The sequence below is a fragment of the Peromyscus leucopus genome, chromosome X (assembly GCF_004664715.2).
Source record: "Peromyscus leucopus breed LL Stock chromosome X, UCI_PerLeu_2.1, whole genome shotgun sequence".
NCBI lineage: Eukaryota > Metazoa > Chordata > Mammalia > Rodentia > Cricetidae > Peromyscus > Peromyscus leucopus.
Window position 1 is genome coordinate 24,810,721 of NC_051083.1, and position 14,695 is coordinate 24,825,415.

Below are 14,695 nucleotides of genomic sequence, written 5' to 3' on the forward strand. Positions count from 1 at the left end.
CACTTCTTCACAATGGAAAGCAAATAAATGGAGGTTTTGGTGGATAAAAGAAAGATGTAGATGTGTGCCTACATCTTTCTTCTCCAGGTCTGGTCCTCTCCTTTTGAGTATCATTGCAATTGCAATTATCCTTCCCTAGTTGCTCTCTCTCAAACTGCTGCTGACTTCTTCCTGTCCATCAAAACCTGGAGTGTTCTAATTGTGTGTCCTTCCTTCCAGGAGGTAAGCCAGTGTGTTCACTCATTTCATGGTTACTTTCCATGAAAGTGATTTCCAGGCTTGAATCTCAAAGTACCATCTTTCTGACATTTCTCTTCAGACTTGACAATTCTCAGCTTCATGGTCTATAACTACTTCAGACTCAGAATGCAATTCTCATGGGACTTATTGACTTCCTTCCTCAACTTGTCTTTTCTAGAGGTATCTCCTAAAAGGCTTCATTTACCATGTTCAAAAAGTGAGAAATCTGCCATATTTTCTATTCTTTTCTCTCTGGAGAAGGCAGAGTAATGGCCTCAAAGATGACTACAAACTAGGTCTTGGGAGGTAACAGGAGAAAAGAGAAATTAAAGTTTCAGATATAATTGAGGCTTGTAAGCAGCTGGTTTTGCAATAAAGAGATTAATTTGGATTATTTAAGAGACTCAAAAGAATCACAAGACTCCTAAAAAGTGAAAGATGTTGACTGAAGAGTTGGAATCAGAATGATGTGGCCTAAGGAAGGCTAGAACCAACCATGTCTGCTTTTAACACAAAGAACAAGGCCACAAGTCAAGGAATACATTTAGCCTGGAGAATCTGGTGATGGAAGAATAAAAACTGATGATATCCCACAGCCTTCAGAAAGAAGCAGGACTCTGTGGATACTGATGAATAGGAAATTTATGTGTGATGTCAGACTTTTGAAAACTATAAAATAATGGACTTGCGATGTTAAAAGCCGTCAGGTTTGTTACAATGTAATATAGCATCAATAGAAACAAATACATTCTTCCTCTCCAAAATTCAAATCATTCAAGAAGAAATGTGTGTCTACTTATCATAGCTTCATGCTGATTTGGACTCATTCTGCTACATTTTTAGACCATCGTCTTCCTCCATAAAGAAAACTAACCCTCTTAATTTGATTTCCTTTTTAAATTTTTATTTTATTTATTGTATGCATGTGTCTACATGTGGGTATATACACCTGAGTTCAAAAGCCCTCAGAAGCCAGAAGAAGACACTGAAGCCTATGGAGCTAAAGTTATAGGCCTCTATAAGTTAACTGACTAGGTGCTGGGAACCAAACTTTGGTCCTCTAGAAGAGCAGAAAGTGTTCTTAACCACTGAGTCACCTCTCCAGCTGCAAATGTGACTTACTCCTGATCTTTCCTCCTTGAGTTTACTGATTGTAACCTGTTCCCTGAACGACAGCTTTTTCATAGCATTTCTCTTCATAGTATAAAACATAGTTCTCATGTTGCCTAAACAATGACTCTTGCCTGGCATCTCATCTCCATTTTCAAAGACTTGACCAAGTTTCACCAAACTATACCTTCAACTCTACTACCCCTCACTTCCTAAGTCACAGGCCCAATAAATAAGACCATTTGCCATTCTTTGCAATTGGCTTTTGTTTTTCTTCCTATATAAATAATTTTCATTAAAGATTTTTTTTAGTTTCATGTTAGCTTTTCTGTCTCTGTTTGGGGGGTGGGGGTGGATGAAAATGGAACCTTCCAGAGGCCCAAAGAATCCTGGCTACTATTATATTTGGCAACTTCATATTAAACAAGGAAGAACTGTTTAAAAACACAGCTGTAAACAGTGTGATGTGTGCTAAATGTTTAAACTTAACAGTTACAAAGTAACCCTTTAGGCTGAAAAACACAAAGTGACATAATTACCTACTTAACAAATCACGAAAATATTGAAAAATATTTTTTCCTACTACACAACAGAATAACAAGACCCCAAGTTTAATATGTGACTCATCCTATTCTCTTAATATATTCTAAATCATTCAGGGCCAATCCAGGTATACATGAGCTTAGGCATGAGCAGGCACACACACACACACACACACACACACACACACACACACACACACACACACCATTCCTAGGAAGAAAGCATTCATAGTCTCAAATGTAGGCTTCAAACGAATGTGTGATTTGAACCAAATAGCCATCACACTCTCACAGGGGATAAAACCTGAATGCAGGAGTTCGCACCTCATAGAATCAAGGAAAATGAATTAACAAAGGGATAAAAAGCTAGTAGGGAGGGCTGGAAGCATAACAGAATCTTGGCACAGGGTGATATTTGAGGTGATCTAGCTGGTCAGCTACCTGAACAGAAAGCTACTTCCTTGCTCCCTGTAGGTTCCAGGTTTCTTCATCCTAAGGTATTTTTATACTGAAGAAGCATTCATTCCAGGAGAACTGTCCTGGGGTGGGGTACTGTCTTTTGTTTATGGTATGGCCTATGGGAGAAAACAAAGGGAAGTAGAAAATTTCCAATGCAAGAGTTATGGCACAGGGACCTCAGCTGCAGGATTTGGCTTTAGTAAAGAGGTTTGGGGAAACCCAGGATAGGTACTCTTAAGGAACAACTCATGGGCTTGTGCCTATTGGACTCATCTTTAAAAAAAACAAAAACAAAAAACTCTTCTCTGAAGTAAAAGGTGAAAGCATAGGAAGTCAATGCAGACAAAACATATAAGCTCCAAGCCTATGTTGTTAAATCCCTTGCCATCATCTTGCTCTGCAACTCATGTTTGAATTTCACAAGGGTAATCTGGGAAGCCTCCTAGGATCTCTACTTTGATACAGTTTACATAACCTAGACCTTGAGGAACCATCTAGTATCCCCGTGAAGACAGCATTCATTGCAGGGTTTAATTCATGACCAAACTCAGGCAAGCATTCTGGTTCAGACATCAAGACCATGCAAGTTTCACTTTCATGATCAAGTGTTGGACTGAGAGTGCTAGGAAGATGGCTCCGTGTGTGAAGGCACCTACTGCCAAAGTTGATCCTCAGAACCTACATGGTAAAAGAGAAAATTGACTCTCACAAGTTGTTCTCTGACCTCCATGGACATGCCAGAGCATGCACGTGTGTGCTCATGTACACACGCACATACACACACACACACACACACACACACATACACACACACACCACAGACAAGTATGTGCACATGCATAAATAAATAGATGTCATTTTAAATTCTAATTTTAAAAATGAATTGGATTAAGAATTAGGTATCTCCAGGAAAGATGTGTCCTTTACCCACCTATCCATATTCTGTGTCATGTTTGCGCAATGCATGAAACATAATTGTTATTCTCGTTTGGAACATAGAAAGAAGATCACACAAGCAACGCATGAATAATTTCACTCTCAGTCTCTCATTGAACAGCTCTGAATGTCGTTACAATCAGGCATATTAATAGTGTGCTGAATCACAGAATACACTAGAAAAATACAACTTTGGGCTACTTGTGATTGATTGTCAATACCAGATGTTTCCCGCCCACTTCCCAGATGATACACAAGGAAGTTCATATGGTTCTTATCCAAATATTCTTTATACTATGGAACTGAATATTTATGTTTACCAAAATACAAACCAGATAAGAAAAACTTTAACACAGCATTTCTCAACCTTCCTAATGCTTTGACCCTTTAATACAGTTCCTCATGTTGTGGTGGCCCCCAAGCATAAATTATTTTTGTTGTTACTTCATAACTGTTATTTTTCTACTCTTATGAATCGTAATGTAAATATTTTTGGAGATAAAGGGTTGCCAAAGGGGTCTCAACCCACAGGTTGAGAACCACTGCTTTTTAACACAACAGAAAGATATACCAAGATTCATAAAATTGGTTTCACAAAGTTAGCTCCTAAAAGAATTGTGAGCAACAAACATCACCGAAAATGGCACAAATAAATTGTATTATTTGTTTCAGAAACATGTTCCACATCTCTTATCTCCATCACCTGGGGGAACCTAAAAGTTAGTTGACTTACTGATGTTAGAGCTTTGGGTATGGCATCATTATTATAGAACTACAGGTGCTATATATTTGAAGAACATGGAATGGTGTTTCTATCATGGACCAGCAGAATACAGACTCTAAAGGGCTCAAAACGAATGATGTGAAACACAGAATCAACCCAGGCTTGTGAGATTGCAACAGGCTGCGCTCAAAAGGAACCTGCTTTCATCTGTAAGAGTGTAATTTCCCAAGCCAGGGAAGTATATAATAACTTCAGTAAAAGCTGGCTCCTATATACAAGGTGAATTCACTACATATACAAATTTTAAATGACATAGTACAAGCATGCAACATCTGCTTATTCAACACCTGCATATTCAACTATGTAGCTCAGTATTTAATGTTCAGTTATAAAAGCCACCAAATCAACATACTACTTAAAAACTACTTTAGTGATTATTACTCTCTCAGGGGAGCCAAAAAGGGACAATAAAATAGGGTTTGTTGGAAAGAGAGGAGATTCGCTGGATTTAAAGCCATTTTGCAAGACTGGGAATGGGACCTACAATATTCAACAATTTCACACTTTTGTTTTGACAGAGAACAATACACAGGCAAAATAGAGTTTTCAATATAAATAGTGCATTGAGTAGGAACCTGTGGGAAAAGGGCAATCCAGTAACATTTTACAAGTAATGAACATTACTCTACAATTAAAATATCACTATATGTAACCTTCAAGTGTCAGCACATCCAAATTCATCTAATTGGTAACAGACAAGTATGAATTCCTGCCAAACAAACTGGAGGGGTCCAGGGGGACTGGACTGACTAAAGCAAAAATGACAAGCAGATAAGCACCAAGATGTTAGTCTTGAGTTTTCAAACAATCAATTATTACATTTTGGACAATTTGTAATTTCTTGTGTGTTTTATTTAGGATAAATCCAGTTGCAATCGAAACTTTGCCTGACATGAGAACTAAGGAAGACAATGTCACCAAACACTCACCTGATGGAATTCATGCAAGTTCAATCAAACTATTAAGCAGCCCTTTTTCTGTACTTCCCCATCTGCCTGTAACGCATGCATTTTTAGTAATTGGATCTCTAGGACATTCTTTAAAATAATCACACACTTGCCTGACCATGCAACCTGATTAATAATGAATGAACATTCCTGAAAAGAATCATTAGGAAGCATGGCAGATGTCTGTGGGGATATGAAGGTTTTAATGATCAAAATTAAGGGGAAATGGGAGCTGGGTCACACAGTCTGGTTATTTTAATTGAAACCCAGTCTTCCAAATTTACTTAACAGAATGCTTAAATACTCCTGGAAGTTCATCTCCACACATAGGCAAGCAAAAGAGACTCATGGCAGTGAAAAAGAGCAATCCCTGTCTCACTGTCTTAACAGTAAAGAAAGCCCCTAGAAAGCCTCAATCATGCAATGCATTCCTAGAAGCCTGGTCAACAGGCTGAAAACAGAAACTCGTACACTGGTACTTAAGAATCCTTTGAGCACCACTCAAGGTTCTGACAAACAGATCCCCTTGAATACCCACCAACGGACTGCACACTAGTTCTTTTTGAAGAAACATCGCTGTAAGTAGAGGATGGAGTTCCACAAAATGATAGACAGGCCACTGAGACCAGGTGGTGGGTGGCAGGCAGAGCTGGAGCAGTCCTGTGTGTGTCTGTGAGAGAGTCGACAGTGAAACACAACAGGAAAATCGGTCCAACAATTCCAGGAAGGCCAGCTCCACCTCATCCACTCCGCCAGGGTTGCCTGAGTTGAAGAATCAACTGCCTTTTCCATGGCCCCCACTGTGACTTCCCTGTCCCCTAGCCCAGTCAGTGTTCAGCTAAAATAAAATGAAAAGGCAGCTCAGGTCAGGCTAACACTCACTGCCTGGCCCAGAAGCATGAGGACTTGGCACTGAGATCGGCACTCTCCCTGCTTACGGGGACCAGCAGTGGCTCAGATGACTGGATGGATGATGTCTGAAGCCAGAGGCAGAAAGAACATCAGCTTTCCATGCTGCGATCAGGAACTATCCTTCCCAGCTTGGGGGTCAGAAACTGACTTTAACATACTACTGAGCACATTGTTTCATTATGCTCTGAAGGTTAGTTTGTTTGTTTTAAAAATAATATGCTCATTATTTTGTTTCTTTAGTCTCACAATTCAAATTTAATTTCTGACCGAAGTTAGTTTTCAGCTTATATTAGGAGGAACAATCTCTTGTACAAATACAGTAAGCTATTCATGTTTTCTTCCTAAAAGACCTTTACATTATACAATGAATTATCTTAACATACAACTAAAAATATACAAGTGCATGAGCTACACACACACATATGTATATAGAAATGCAACTATACATGCACACATCTGTATAAATTATACACATCCATCATACATACTTACACATAAGCACCGAAAAAGTATCCTATGTGTAAATAGCCTTCTCTGGGTTTCCATGGAGTGGTTTTAGAGCACCCCCACTAAAGATAGAAATACCCATGGATGCTCAAGTTTCTTATACAAAATGTCATGTTGTTTTCATATATACACATCCTCTCGCATATTTAAAATCACCTCAAATTACTTATAATACCTAACACAATGCTATGGTGAATTATTTGGGAAAAAGTGGCAAGAACAGTCTGTACATGCTCAGTATAGACAAAACATTTTTCACATGTTTTACATCTGAACTGTGCTGAATCTATGAATGTAGAACTCACAGAAGGTTGATTCTGTATGCATCTAATATTATACTATAAATAATCTAATACCATATATATGTATATATACATATATGTATATGTGTATATATACATATGTGTATAATATATATATGTATATATATATATATATATATTCAGACTACAAAAAGTCTGTAATTTGTCCCCAAACTGGATTTCACTAGCCAGAATTGGTTTCCAGAATGGCAAGAAAAGGGCGCTCTGAGAATGGAAAGTAATCATTTAAAATGTGACTATCTGAAGAAAGGGAAGTAGATTTTCTAAGAGCAAAAAGAAAATTTGTCCTGCACTGCAGTTATTTGAAGGATGTGGCTTATCAGTATACAAGACAAGAAACTGCAACTAAAGTACTTCATCAGGAAAGTGTGAAAAACAATTCTGCACGATTCGATTTATCCTGTAGACAGTGGGGCTCCACCAAAGGTATAGAAGGAGCATGCAAGATAAAAGGGAAGCAGGGAGCTTACTCTGATTGTACAGTGTAAGTTTGCAGCACCTGTTTTTATAATACAACACTTCATGGTAAACCAGAACACACTTCATAGGACATAAAAATGCACCGTTAGATGTTCTGGGTTTACATTTGTCCAAATCGTAATTTTACTTACCTATTAACAATACAGGCATTACTCAGTTTTAAAATAGAGATGATTTCCTTAAGATGTTCATGTGATTCGCCAAAGATACACGTTTATTATCAAATAGAAAGTTCAATAACTTTTCATCTAAGATTTTTAAAAAGCTTTTGTGAACATAACATTAAAGTTGTTAACATTTATGAGGTGGCTTTAACTTGTCTATATTCTGGCACTGTGGTGGGAAAAATCAGCCTTAATAGCTCAAGTTAAAACATCAGGAAACAAAACGTTTACTCCACCCATGAAAAAACAATGATAAACAACAATAAAGCATTTTATAATCTTTTCAAGTTCATAAATTCAGTTGAGATTTCTAACAATCAGAGAATCTCAAATATCTCACGTTTTATATATCATAGATCATTTTAAGAAACAAAGCATCCTGGTTATTTTCTTCCTCTTTTCCTTTAAAAACAAACAAAGAAACCTAGTCTTGTTTTTTAGTCAAGGCTAGTGTGCAATTTATGATCTCAATCCCTCAGTCTCCAAGCACTAGGATCATAGCTGACTGTCACCAGTCCTGGCTAAACTAATTCAGTTTTAAAGACAAATGGATTATATTTTCTATTATACTGAAAATGATTGATGTTTCCTGCTCTAGGCTTTTCTGGCTATCATATAAGAATTTGGGTCTGACAACAGTGCTAGGCTACAAAAAGAAAAACAACAAGAAGGATATATCTCAACTTGTCTCTTAGCAGAAGGTCTAAGATTGGATCTTCAGGTGACTGGACCCATATCATGGTGGTGGCAGAAACTGAAGCTACTGATTCCTTTAAACCCACCCACAGATGAAAAGCTTATAGTGATGCCTTCCTTGAGTAATTTTTCATGTATAACTATATTTGGGTAGGCATTTATATATACCTCCATAGAAATCTAAGTCTATAAAATCATATATATATATATATATATATATATATATATATATATATATATCAGTATTTGTATATGTGTATACATGCATTCATACACAGAGACATATACAAAAGCACCTTTTGAAAATTACTTGAACTTGTTAAGAGCAGTCATTCTCTAGAAGTCCCTTAGTTTGTTTATCCCCACTACATTACAGAAACACTCTTTATTCTGTGCAAAGATAGAAACCTGTAGGTAATGATTATTTATCCAAAAATATCTCCTGGCTCAATCTATCAAAGGTTAGTTTGAAATTAGTAAGATGGTATGAGAGATCTATTCTCTTGAAGACACTTGAACCAGATTTTTGCAGGTAGATTGAATCCTGGAAAACTCTTAACTATTTTAGGACTTTTTTTTTTTTTTTTACTTTGCCTAAATAGTACTCCTTTAGGAGACCCATTTGTTCCCAGTTATCCCCTAAATGTTCAGATTGTTCTCTGAACACTGGAAAGCTTAAAGTTGTTCAACAGCAAAAACAAATCCTCTTGTCATGCTCACGCAGATAATGAGGACTACAGAGTAATGGATTCCTATTGTATGAGCAGATGGGGAAACTACTATGAAAATGCCTGTCATACACAAAAAAATATTGCTTTTCTGGCAGGTAAGATGGCTCAGCCAGTAGGAGTACTTGCCAAGTCTGACGACTTGAGTTTGATCCCTAGCATCTATATGGTAGAAAGAGAGAGCTGACCCCTGGAAGTTGTCTCCTGACCATCACTTGAGTGCCCACCCCCATCATATGAACACAGACACACACACACACACACAGACACACACACACACAGACACACACACACACACATACACACACACACACACACACACACACACACACACACACACACACACACACACACACACACAGGAATTATAAAAAAGAAGAAAACCACTTTACCCCCTCAACTTCAAAGTTAGCCACACACAAAATTCTTGTACTCCCAATGTCCTGAAGTTACTTTGTTATCTTAAAAAAAAATAAAGAAAACTAACCTTCATCCAAAACTCCTGGTTAACTATTATGAACATTTCCTGTGATCACTGAAGCCCTACAGTCAAAGGATAGAGTTCCCCCTCCCACTGCCCCCCTCCATTTTTAAAGGCAACCAAAAGAGGAGTGATTCTTTTGTTCTCAATTGTTATTGTAAAGCACCACATGAAAGACTGGGAACGATGGGAACATGGCAATGAAAAGAACAACAGCTCTGACGAATGAAAACAGGATATTAAGAACTGTATCAGGACTGTCTGTACAGAACAAAGGCAAGAGAGAAGCTTCTTCGAGAAATTCCAGCAAAGACACTTTTGCCACATTGGAATGCCAACATATCAACTGCAGTTTTTCAGGGAAGCATAGATGCTTACATCTGGGGCAATAAAAATGGGTTACCATTAAAAGACACAAATACACATGTAATAAAACGTATCATAAAATTAAAACTGCTTCCAAATCTCATCAAATCTTCCTCCTTTGAACCCATATTCTACTTCCCAAAATTTCTAGATCTATGTTTTATCCTATATAAAATAACGTGCTAGCTTTACCAAATAGCTGAGTTACAGAAATTGATATTTTTTTGCGAAAAGGAAAAAAAAGCAAGACTGTCTCTTCACAGTATGTTCTGTATGTGTGTGTGTGTGTGTGTGTGTGTGTGTGTGTGTACGCACGCACGCACATTAGACTATGTGTTCATGAGCATATGAATATATGCACATGTGTGTAAGTGCATGTGGAGAACAGAGGTTAATGTTAGATATCTTCTTCAACTGTTCTCTCTCTCTCTCAAGTAACTGTCTCCCACCGGACATAGAGCTTACTGGTTCAGCTAGACTGGTGGCCATTCACCTCCAAGGGTCCACTTGGCTTTGCCTCCCCAGCACTGGGATTATAGATGTCTTTTTACATGGTTTCTGGGGATCCAAACTCAGGTCGCCATGCTTACACAGCAAGGAATTTCACAACTGAACTGTCTTCTCAGCCCCCTAACTTAAACTTTAAACATACACTTTTAGTATTCCCAGGGAAACCATGCAATGAGCACCTTATTAAGAAACAATCAAAGTAACTAAAACAGTATTATTGGTTTTGTCAAATCAAAGTGGTGCAAATTCTCCAAAAGCTGTCAATGTGATGACTCATTTAATAAGGCATAATGAAAGTTCATCTACCTTATTGAACTTAAGATATTATTCGTTATTATTATCACCGCAGTCTCTAAGATAAATGGGTTCTAAAAGTAAGTAATATATTTTGTACAGCATTAGGAATTTCCATCTAGATTTCCTTGTTTCTTTCTCTCGCTGTCCTTTCTATTTTAGATGGCTGAGAAACTGCTTTGTCTCTGTTGTGTTGTCAGAAAACTTGGGGCTAAACCTCGAACTTAGAGGGCCCAAATGCACTTAGTGTACTTTTGAGCCAGTCCCATCAATGTGATACCATGCAAAAAGATGTATAGCTTGAAAATAGATAATACTAAGTTCAAGCCTGGCCTCTGACATATCCTTGCCATGGCAGATAAGGACCTGATACTCTATGTCTCTCATATTCACAGACACTCCCCATATCTTCTACACAGTTTCTTTCTTTGTAAAATGAGGATGAGAGAAATCTCACAGTCCCTTGAGGATCAAGTGTGGCTGGATTTCAAAAGTGCCAGGAAAAACTGTCATTTTCTTGTCCTTTTCCCCCTTTTGTCCTGAATTACCTCTTCACTAATTTCACTATCTGTATTTATTCTCTTAGAAACCCTTTCAAGCTATTTTGGGAAGCAGGAAGGATATCAATTCATTTAGTTATTTTATAATGTTCATGAAATATCTTATGTGAGGGATGTAATATTTCTTCTTTAAAATAACTTATTTATTCATTTGTTTATTGTGTGTTTATGCCATAGGGAGAAGGGTAGTCTAAGGAGGCTAGATGCAGGTGTTGGATCCCTCTGCAACTGGAGTTACAGGCAAGTGTGAACTATTAGATGTGGATTCTGGGACTGAAATTCCAGTCCTCTGGAAAAGCAGCAAGTGTTCTTAAGATCTCTCCAGCCTCTAAACTAACATTTCTGTTCTTCACAAGAACAACTATTTTATGATACTTTTTATGTAGACAATCTTGTATGCTTCCTATACTTCAGTAGAACTCTGTGGTTATTATCACTGTGTCTCCTATAAAAATCCTGAGGTTACATTCTCTGCTTCCCACTCAAAGTCACCTTGCTCTCTGTGTATCATCTACCAGAGCAGTGGTTCTCAATCTTCCTAATGCTGTGACCCTTTAATACAGTTCCTCATGTTGTGGTGACCCTCAACCATAAAATTATTTTCATTGCTATAATTTTGCTACTGTTATGAATTTAATGTAAATATCTGTGTTTTCCAGTGGTCTTGGGTGATCCCTGTGTGCTGTGGGATGTTCTGTATGTTAAAAGTGTTGCTCTGACTGGTTAATAAATAAAACACTGATTGTCCAGTAGCCAGGCAGGAAGTATAGGCAGAACAAGGAGAGAGGAGAATTCTGGGAAGTGGAAGGCTGAGGCAGAGAGACGCTGCCAGCCGCTGCCATGAGAAGATGTTAAGATACTGGTAAGAGAATAGAAAGGTGGAGGGAGTCACTGCCAGCCGCCACCATGAGAAGCACCATGTGAAGACTTCAGTAAGCCACAAGCCATGTGGCAACTTATAGATTAATAGAAACGGGTTGATTTAAGATATAAGAACTAGATAACAAGAAGCCTGCCACAGCCATACAGTTTATAAGTAATATAAGTCTCTGTGTGTTTACTTGGTTGGGTCTAAGCAGCTGCGGGACTGGCAGGTGAGAGAGATTTGTCCTGACCGTGGGCCAGGCAGGGCTGGAGAAAACTCCAGCTACACCTGTGAAAGTATAATTCAACCCCTAGAGGGGGTCATGACCCAAAGGTTGAGAATTATTATACTAGGGCCATTACATTTCAGGAAACAAGAGACCCTGGCATAGATATTATACATGAGCCTTGTGAGAGCTGAGAACTGTCAGATTTTTTTCTGTTTGCAAGTTAATCTGTCAACATGCAGGTTACATGGATGCTGACAGAAAGCATGAGAGTCTTAAATTAGAGATAAAAAGCAGTTTTCAAAGCACAAATGGTGTATCCTTCATAGTCTTGTTTCACTTTGTCCCCCAAGTCTCATCTAGTGTACCTGGTACACATAGTGGGATACACCACAGCTCAGCAACCCAATACTTAAGAAATCTGAATCTTGTATTGTGGGTTGTAAGTACCTCCCTGGCCTTAGAGGAAGATAACTATCTCTAGTCTGTGAGACTTTTTGCTATACAGACATCCTTAAAAATAGTCTACAGTAAAGACAATTACCCCACTCCCAAGAGCTACAAATATGTGAGCAATCTGTGGAAACTTACTGGTCAACACACAGTTCCTGTTCCCCATCTGTGGGTCTGACTCACAGTAGCAAATAGAAATCAAGTCTATTTCTCAATGGGCTTTCTAGCAGTTACAGGGAGGCAGACTCTCACCTGGCATTGAATGACCGGTAAGTCAAGGAAGTCCAGAGGTAAAACAAGTTTACAAGGAAGCAATGAGGTTTTTACCACCGGCATCAGCCTCACCATCACACCACCCTTTATAATATGTTGCAACCACAGGAAAACTACCATAGATCAAGAAAGTCCTATTCATAGATTTTGCCCAGATAATCAAAAGCTGCTAGAAAAAAGTCCATCATGGTCTCAAATAAGCCTGTACCTGGCCTGAAACATCAGCTTTCCACTTTGTACCGAAGTAGTTTGAAGAGGATAGGAAAGAGGGCTATGAAGAGAAGATATGAGTTCAAATTCCTAGCATTCACATAAGAGCTACATTTGGCCAAAAATGTTTGTCAGCCCATGTTTTCTGTTGGAGGCAAACAGATCCTTGGAGCTCAGTGGTCAGCCAGCTTAGCTGAAACAGCAAGTTTCAGGTTCAGTAAGAAACTCAGTTTCAACAAATAAGGTTGAATCTGATAGAGGAAGACACCTAAGACTTCCTCTAGCTTCTACATGCATGTGTATGAGTACATATAACTACACACGTATACCACACATAAATGTGTGGGAGAGTAGGCTGAACTTTTAACTAAACATTTTTAATTGTAAGCTTACTTATTTTGGAATAAAAAAGCAGATAAAAGTCAGTTCTTTTATTCCACAGGGGTTAGTATTGGTTTTTGTTGGGGATTTTGCTTTTTTTTTTTTTTTTTTTTTTTTTTTTTTTTTTTTTTTTTGGCTTGCCACCTGCCAGGAGCAGCTCTAGCCACTAGCAATGTAGTGGTAAATATGAGAACAAAGGCCTGCTCTTAGTTAGTTCTCTAACTGAGATTTTAATGGAGTAAACAGAAAACAAATGGCTGGGGAAAGGAATCATTTTAAAGATTCATATATAAAATGAAAAGAGTTAAAGGGATAGCATAAAACCAAGTTGACAGGTGTACGCAGACTATTTTTAGCAAAAGGGGTATTTCAACTCATATCTGGGAAGTCTTTCTTGACATTCTGGTTTCCCCTGTCAATAAACAAGCAAAAACATCATAATTTTAGATTTGGTCAGACACATTCAAGGTGGTATGACTATAGACATATTTTAATTTTAGTATTAAACTTTACAGCATTTAGGCAGAGAGATACAGTTTCATCTCTTCGATTATTAAATGTTTAGCTTCAGATATCAACCATAAATTTCTTTCTAAAGGGCACTAAAGTCCAGCCTTTACAATTTATTGTTTGAAAAGGTAAGATGATGAGTTATTTGAAAACAGTTACCTCCTGATTTATCTCTGCAATATGATTTGATAGGATAACCCAGAGATTCTGTGGGCCAAGAAAGCAGAAAGTATCATGTCCTGGGCTAGTTTGTCTTGTTATAGCAAAGGGAGTGACTGGCCATGGTATAAAGAACAGCAATGTACTTTTCACAGTTCTGAAGTATAACCTGGGGAGTCCAAGATCAAGACATGTGCAATGGAAGACCCCAGCTCTGTTGTCAAGATTGCTCCTTGAATCCTATGTCTTCCAGAGGACAGGAATGATGTGTCCTTAGACAGGAGAACACAAAAGACCAAGCCCACTGTTGCCAGGCCCCTTTGAACACCTGAATACCTTGCAATACTGTTACATTGGGAATTAAATTTTGTGAACACATTCAGACCACATCATGTAGTACTCAGAATTAGCTAGATGTGTGCTTGATCTTAGGATGCTAACTCAAAATTGAATGCCCATGAAGTTACAGTTATTGGGAAGGGAAATGCAGGAAGTTGGGAGAGTGCTGGAGGAAATGAATATCTTTGTCCAGAGCCTCAAGATTGGTGAATGTTAAAGATGTGTTACAACTGGAAGGTC

The 14,695-nt window shown here is 38.1% G+C and overlaps 1 protein-coding gene across 5 annotated transcripts in view; it reads right to left on the bottom strand.

Annotated features, from left to right (window-relative positions):
• The window catches only part of Mid1 (midline 1), a 337,431-nt gene that overhangs the window by 114,514 nt on the left and 208,222 nt on the right, over positions 1-14,695 (bottom strand). The window contains exon 1 of one of the 5 annotated variants that reach the window (XM_028885943.2): positions 5,557-6,213. The exons of the other annotated variants lie outside the window; for them this stretch is intronic. The gene's annotated coding sequence lies outside the window, so the exon portion shown is untranslated. Of the gene's footprint in view, positions 1-5,556; positions 6,214-14,695 lie in introns of those variants that run through there. 5 annotated transcript variants of the gene reach the window in all.